The sequence below is a fragment of the Dendropsophus ebraccatus genome, chromosome 3 (genome assembly GCF_027789765.1).
Source record: "Dendropsophus ebraccatus isolate aDenEbr1 chromosome 3, aDenEbr1.pat, whole genome shotgun sequence".
NCBI lineage: Eukaryota > Metazoa > Chordata > Amphibia > Anura > Hylidae > Dendropsophus > Dendropsophus ebraccatus.
The window spans coordinates 37,334,351-37,340,812 of record NC_091456.1 but is presented as its reverse complement, the minus strand read 5'-3'; the positions used below and the strand labels follow the sequence as shown (position 1 = coordinate 37,340,812).

General features: G+C 45.6%; 1 protein-coding gene across 4 annotated transcripts in view; it reads right to left on the bottom strand.

Moving 5' to 3' along the window:
- NF2 (NF2, moesin-ezrin-radixin like (MERLIN) tumor suppressor) overlaps positions 1-4,585 on the bottom strand; it is a 71,708-nt gene extending 67,123 nt beyond the window's left edge. For 2 of the 4 annotated variants that reach the window (XM_069961454.1, XM_069961451.1), the window contains exon 1: positions 4,499-4,585. The gene's annotated coding sequence lies outside the window, so the exon portion shown is untranslated. The other 2 variants (XM_069961453.1, XM_069961452.1) reach the window with 2 other exon arrangements.
- Positions 4,586-6,462: the final 1,877 nt, after the last annotated feature.

Below are 6,462 nucleotides of genomic sequence, written 5' to 3'. Positions count from 1 at the left end.
AACCACTTTGGGCCAGGCTGGACTCTCTTAAGTATGATGCGGGGCATCCCTCTCTGTGTACTATCAGTGTGAGATCAGTGGCCCAAACTCATTTAACCCTTTGAAAATACCTGTTACTTATTCAAATTGGGGAAAAAATGGTTCTGTGCCCACTTTGATGCCAGTTTTTATACCCAGAACCACTTTGGGCCAGGCTGGACTCTCTTGGGATAGTGATGCGGGGCATGCCTATCTGTGTATATCAGTGTGAGATCAGTGGCCCAAACTCATTTAACCCTTTGAAAATAGCTGTTACTTATTCAAATCAGTGAAAAATGGGCTATGTGCCCACTTTGATGCCAGTTTTTATACCCAGAACCACTTTGGGCCAGGCTGGACTCTCTTGGGTATGATGCGGGGCATCCCTCTCTGTGTAATATCAATGTGAGATCCGTGGCCCAAAACCCATTTAACCCTTTGAAAACATCTGTTTCTTATTCAAATTAGGAAAAAATGCCAATCTGCCCACTTTGATGCCATATTCTATACCCAGAACCACTTTGGGCCAGGCTGGACTCTCTTGGGTATGATGCGGGGGATATTTCTCTGTGTATTATCAGTGTGAGATCAGTGGCCCAAACTCATTTAAACCCTTTGAAAACAGCTGTTACTTATTCAAATTGGGAAAAATGCCAATCTGCCCACTTTGATGCCAGTTTTTATACCCAGAACCACTTTGGGCCAGGCTGGACTCTCTTGGATGTGATGTGGGGCATCCCTCTCTGTGTATTATCAGTGTGAGATCAGTGGCCCAAACTCATTTAACCCTTTGAAAATACCTGTTACTTATTCAAATCATGAAAAATGGCTATGTGCCCACTTTGATGCCAGTTTTTATACCCAGAACCACTTTGGGCCAGGCTGGACTCTCTTGGATCTGATGCGGGGGATCCCTCGCTGTGTATTATCAGTGTGAGATCAGTGGCCCAAACTCATTTAACCCTTTGAAAATACCTGTTACTTATTCAAATTGGGAAAAAATGCCAATCTGCCCACTTTGATGCCAGTTTTTATACCCAGAACCACTTTGGGCCAGGCTGGACTCTCTTGGATGTGATGCGGGGCATCCCTCTCTGTGTATTATCAGTGTGAGATCAGTGGCCCAAACTCATTTAACCCTTTGAAAATACCTGTTACTTATTCAAATTGGGAAAAATGGCTCTGTGCCCACTTTGATGCCAGTTTTTATACCCAGAACCACTTTGGGCCAGGCTGGACTCTGTTGGATGTGATGCGGGGCATGCCTATCTGTGTGTACGTAGTGTGAGATCAGTGGCCCAAACTCATTTAACCCTTTGAAAATAGCTGTTACTTATTCAAATCATGAAAAATGGCTATGTGCCCACTTTGATGCCAGTTTTTATACCAAGAACCACTTTGGGCCAGGCTGGACTCTCTTGGATGTGATGCGGGGCATCCCTCTCTGTATATTATCAATGTGAGATCAGTGGCCCAAACTCATTTAACCCTTTGAAAATAGCTGCTACTTATTCAAATCATGAAAAAATGGCTATGTGCCCACTTTGATGCCAGTTTTTATACCAAGAACCACTTTGGGCCAGGCTGGACTCTCTTAAGTATGATGCGGGGCATCCCTCTCTGTGTACTATCAGTGTGAGATCAGTGGCCCAAACTCATTTAACCCTTTGAAAATACCTGTTACTTATTCAAATTGGGAAAAATGGTTCTGTGCCCACTTTGATGCCAGTTTTTATACCCAGAACCACTTTGGGCCAGGCTGGACTCTCTTGGGTATGATGCGGGGCATGCCTATCTGTGTATTATCAGTGTGAGATCAGTGGCCCAAACTCATTTAACCCTTTGAAAATAGCTGTTACTTATTCAAATCATGAAAAATGGCTATGTGCCCACTTTGATGCCAGTTTTTATACCCAGAACCACTTTGGGCCAGGCTGGACTCTCTTGGGTATGATGCGGGGCATCCCTCTCTGTGTAATATCAATGTGAGATCCGTGGCCCAAACCCATTTAACCCTTTGAAAACAGCTGTTTCTTATTCAAATTAGGAAAAAAATGCCAATCTGCCCACTTTGATGCCATATTCTATACCCAGAACCACTTTGGGCCAGGCTGGACTCTCTTGGGTATGATGCGGGGGATATTTCTCTGTGTATTATCAGTGTGAGATCAGTGGCCCAAACTCATTTAACCCTTTGAAAACAGCTGTTACTTATTCAAATTGGGAAAAATGCCAATCTGCCCACTTTGATGCCAGTTTTTATACCCAGAACCACTTTGGGCCAGGCTGGACTCTCTTGGATGTGATGTGGGGCATCCCTCTCTGTGTATTATCAGTGTGAGATCAGTGGCCCAAACTCATTTAACCCTTTGAAAATACCTGTTACTTATTCAAATCATGAAAAATGGCTATGTGCCCACTTTGATGCCAGTTTTTATACCCAGAAACCACTTTGGGCCAGGCTGGACTCTCTTGGATCTGATGCGGGGGATCCCTCGCTGTGTATTATCAGTGTGAGATCAGTGGCCCAAACTCATTTAACCCTTTGAAAATACCTGTTACTTATTCAAATTGGGAAAAATGCCAATCTGCCCACTTTGATGCCAGTTTTTATACCCAGAACCACTTTGGGCCAGGCTGGACTCTCTTGGATGTGATGCGGGGCATCCCTCTCTGTGTATTATCAGTGTGAGATCAGTGGCCCAAACTCATTTAACCCTTTGAAAATACCTGTTACTTATTCAAATTGGGAAAAATGGCTCTGTGCCCACTTTGATGCCAGTTTTTATACCCAGAACCACTTTGGGCCAGGCTGGACTCTCTTGGATCTGATGCGGGGCATGCCTATCTGTGTGTATGTAGTGTGAGATCAGTGGCCCAAACTCATTTAACCCTTTGAAAATAGCTGTTACTTATTCAAATCATGAAAAATGGCTATGTGCCCACTTTGATGCCAGTTTTTATACCCAGAACCACTTTGGGCCAGGCTGGACTCTCTTGGTTGTGATGCGGGGCATCCCTCTCTGTGTATTATCAGTGTGAGATCAGTGGCCCAAACTCATTTAACCCTTTGAAAACAGCTGTTACTTATTCAAATTAGGAAAAAAATGCCAATCTGCCCACTTTGATGCCAGTTTTTATACCCAGAACCACTTTGGGCCAGGCTGGACTCTCTTGGATGTGATGCGGGGCATCCCTCTCTGTGTAATATCAATGTGAGATCAGTGGCCCAAACTCATTTAACCCTTTGAAAACAGCTGTTACTTATTCAAATTAGGAAAAAATGCCAATCTGCCCACTTTGATGCCTGTTTTTATACCCAGAACCACTTTGGGCCAGGCTGGACTCTCTTGGATCTGATGCGGGGGATCCCTCTCTGTGTAATATCAATGTGAGATCCGTGGCCCAAACTCATTTAACCCTTTGAAAATAGCTGTTACTTATTCAAATTGGGAAAAATGCCAATCTGCCCACTTTGATGCCAGTTTTTATACCCAGAACCACTTTGGGCCAGGCTGGACTCTCTTGGATGTGATGCGGGGCATCCCTCTCTGTGTGTACGTAGTGTGAGATCAGTGGCCCAAACTCATTTAACCCTTTGAAAATAGCTGTTACTTATTCAAATCATGAAAAATGGCTATGTGCCCACTTTGATGCCAGTTTTTATACCCAGAACCACTTTGGGCCAGGCTGGACTCTCTTGGGTGTGATGCGGGGGATCCCTCGCTGTGTATTATCAGTGTGAGATCAGTGGCCCAAAGTCATTTTTATTTTTAAATAATAATTTTGTGGTTTTACTTTCATGCCCATTTTTATGCCAACCGTGGGGTCTTTTTTGCCATTTTTATCACCAGTCCTCTCAGGGCCCCTCACTTACGGTAGGGTATGAATATTATACATTTTCTGTAAGCATAATAGCTAAAACAGGAAAAAGAAAAATCCTCTGAATAAGAAACTGCCGAATAAGAAACCAACTTCAGCCCCGAATAAGAAACTGGCCGAATAAGAAACCAACTTCAGCCTCGTCCTACCTGCACCCCCTCCCCTAACCCTATAGTAACAACCCAGCCCACAGAGAGATCCTCATAATGGTAACAGCCATTATATACAGAGACCCCCCCCCCATTATATGCAGAGACCCCCCCCCCATTATATACAGAGAGCCCCCCATTAAATACAGAGACCCCCCCCCCCATTATATACAGAGACCCCCCCCATTATATACAGAGACCCCCCCCCCCTCCCATACAGCGCCCGGTCACCCCACACCGGGCACGGACCGGCACATCGCACGTATCCGGGATCAGCACTTCCACAACTCTACAATGAATTGCTTCTCCCTCCCCACAGTAGTCACAGACCCGACTAACAATCCTCCTTACACACAGATACCGGGGAGCCGTAAAGCACAGCCGGGAGCCGCGCGATGGAACCCCCCTCCTCCTCACAGGCTTCCGTACACACAACTTATCCCACTTACATTCGTTCCGTAACGGTGTTTACCGGAAGCTGCGAAAATCCAGAAACACACAGAGCACTTCCCTGCTGCACACAGCCCCGCCCATCAATAGAATCCGCCAATCACCGTTTAGGATAAAGAACCAATAGCAGAAGGGCTCTCAAGTTCTTCTGCCTGGTTTATTTAGAACACGCGCTGTGATTGGTCACTGGCGATGACGCGTGAGTGGTGCTGATACTACTATTGTGTAGGCGTGCAGTGACTGTATACAGTAGTATGACTGCTCCTGGTCCTCGCCGGTGATGGGACGTCTCCATCTCTGCAGCAGCTGCCTATTTTCTATCACTGCCCCCTAGTGGACAGGTCCTGAATACATGTAGTATTTAGCCTCTCAGGCTATGTTCACACACAGTATTTTTAATCAGTATTTTGCAACCAAACTCAGAAGTGGATTCAAAACACAGAAAGGCTATGTTCACACAATGTTAAAATTGAGTGGACGTCCGTCATTTAATGGCAAATAACGTCCGTCATTTTAAAACAACTGCCATTGTTTTACAATAACGGCTATTATTTAACGTTTTATGGCGGCCAACCACTAAATTTCAACAGTGTGTTAACATAGCCTTTGCGCAGCGTTTTTTTTATTTTCTGTCAGCAGTTGTTCCTGTTTTTTGACATTTTTTTTCTGGCGTTCATTGCGTTTCCTCATTTTAGTATAAATTAGTATAAGTATTTTTATCTCTGGCGTGTTATTCTTTGTATTTCAGTACACGGCCGGTATTTTTGGCAGGAAGTTACACAGATTTGTAATTTACTTCTATTTTAAAAATATCCAGTCTTTTAGCACTTATCAACTGCTGTATGTCCTGCAGGAAATGGTGTATTCTCTCCAGTCTGACACAGTGCTCTCTGCTGCCACCTCTGTCCATGTCAGGAACTATCCAGAGAAGCAGCAAATCCCCATAGAAAACCTCTACTGCTTCGGACAGTTCCTGATATGGACAGAGGTGGCAGCAGAGAGCACTGTGAAAGAAAATATCACTTTCTGCAGGACATACAGCAGCTTTTAAGTACTGAACAACTTGAGATTTTTAAATGGAAGTAAATTACAAATCTATATAACTTTCTGACACTAGTTGATTTGAAAAAAATTAAAAGTTTGCCAGAGTACCCCTTTAAGTCCATATCCATACACTTTAAGGGTGAGTTCACACTGAGGAATTCTCTAGGAATTGTAGAGGAAAGTTTTTCATCTTAAATTGCTCGCCTGTTCATCTCTGGCAGAATAGGAGCTGAATTCGAGCAGAATTTGGCCCCATTCACACTGAGCAAGGACAGCGGAGCGCTCCGCCGCAGAATCCCGCCTTGCTCAGACATGTCACTTTTTTGAAACAGAGATCGGCGGCTGCGGAGGAGCGCGCGCCCTCTCATTTACTCACAGTGAGACACTGAGCAAGGCGGGATGCCGACGTTCTTGCTCAATGTGAATGGGGCCTTTGAGCAGAATGCAAGTGGAATTGAAGCAAAATGCAAGCAGAATTTAAAGGAGACCTGTCACCCTCCGTGCCGGGGTGACAGGCTCCCGACCCCCGTTACATCCCCCTATACTCACCTGATCCCGCCGGGTCCTGCTTCCTGATGCGGTCGGGTCGCGGAGATATGATCGCCTGAAGCCCGGCGTGCGCTCACAGGAGAGTCCGACGCTCATAGAGAATGAATGGGGAGTCCGATGCTCCGTCATTCTCTATGGGCACCAGACTCTCCTGTAAGCGCACGCGCCAGGCTTCGGGCGCTCATATCTCCATGACCCGACTGGATCAGGAAGCGGGACCCGGCGGGATCAGGTGAGTATAGGGGGCTGTAACGGGGGGTCGTGACCCTTTAACCCCGACATGGGGGGGTGACAGGTCCTCTTTAAGCCCCCATTGACTTCTATAAGATTCCTCTAGCAGAATCCGCCCAAGGAATTGACACGTCAATTC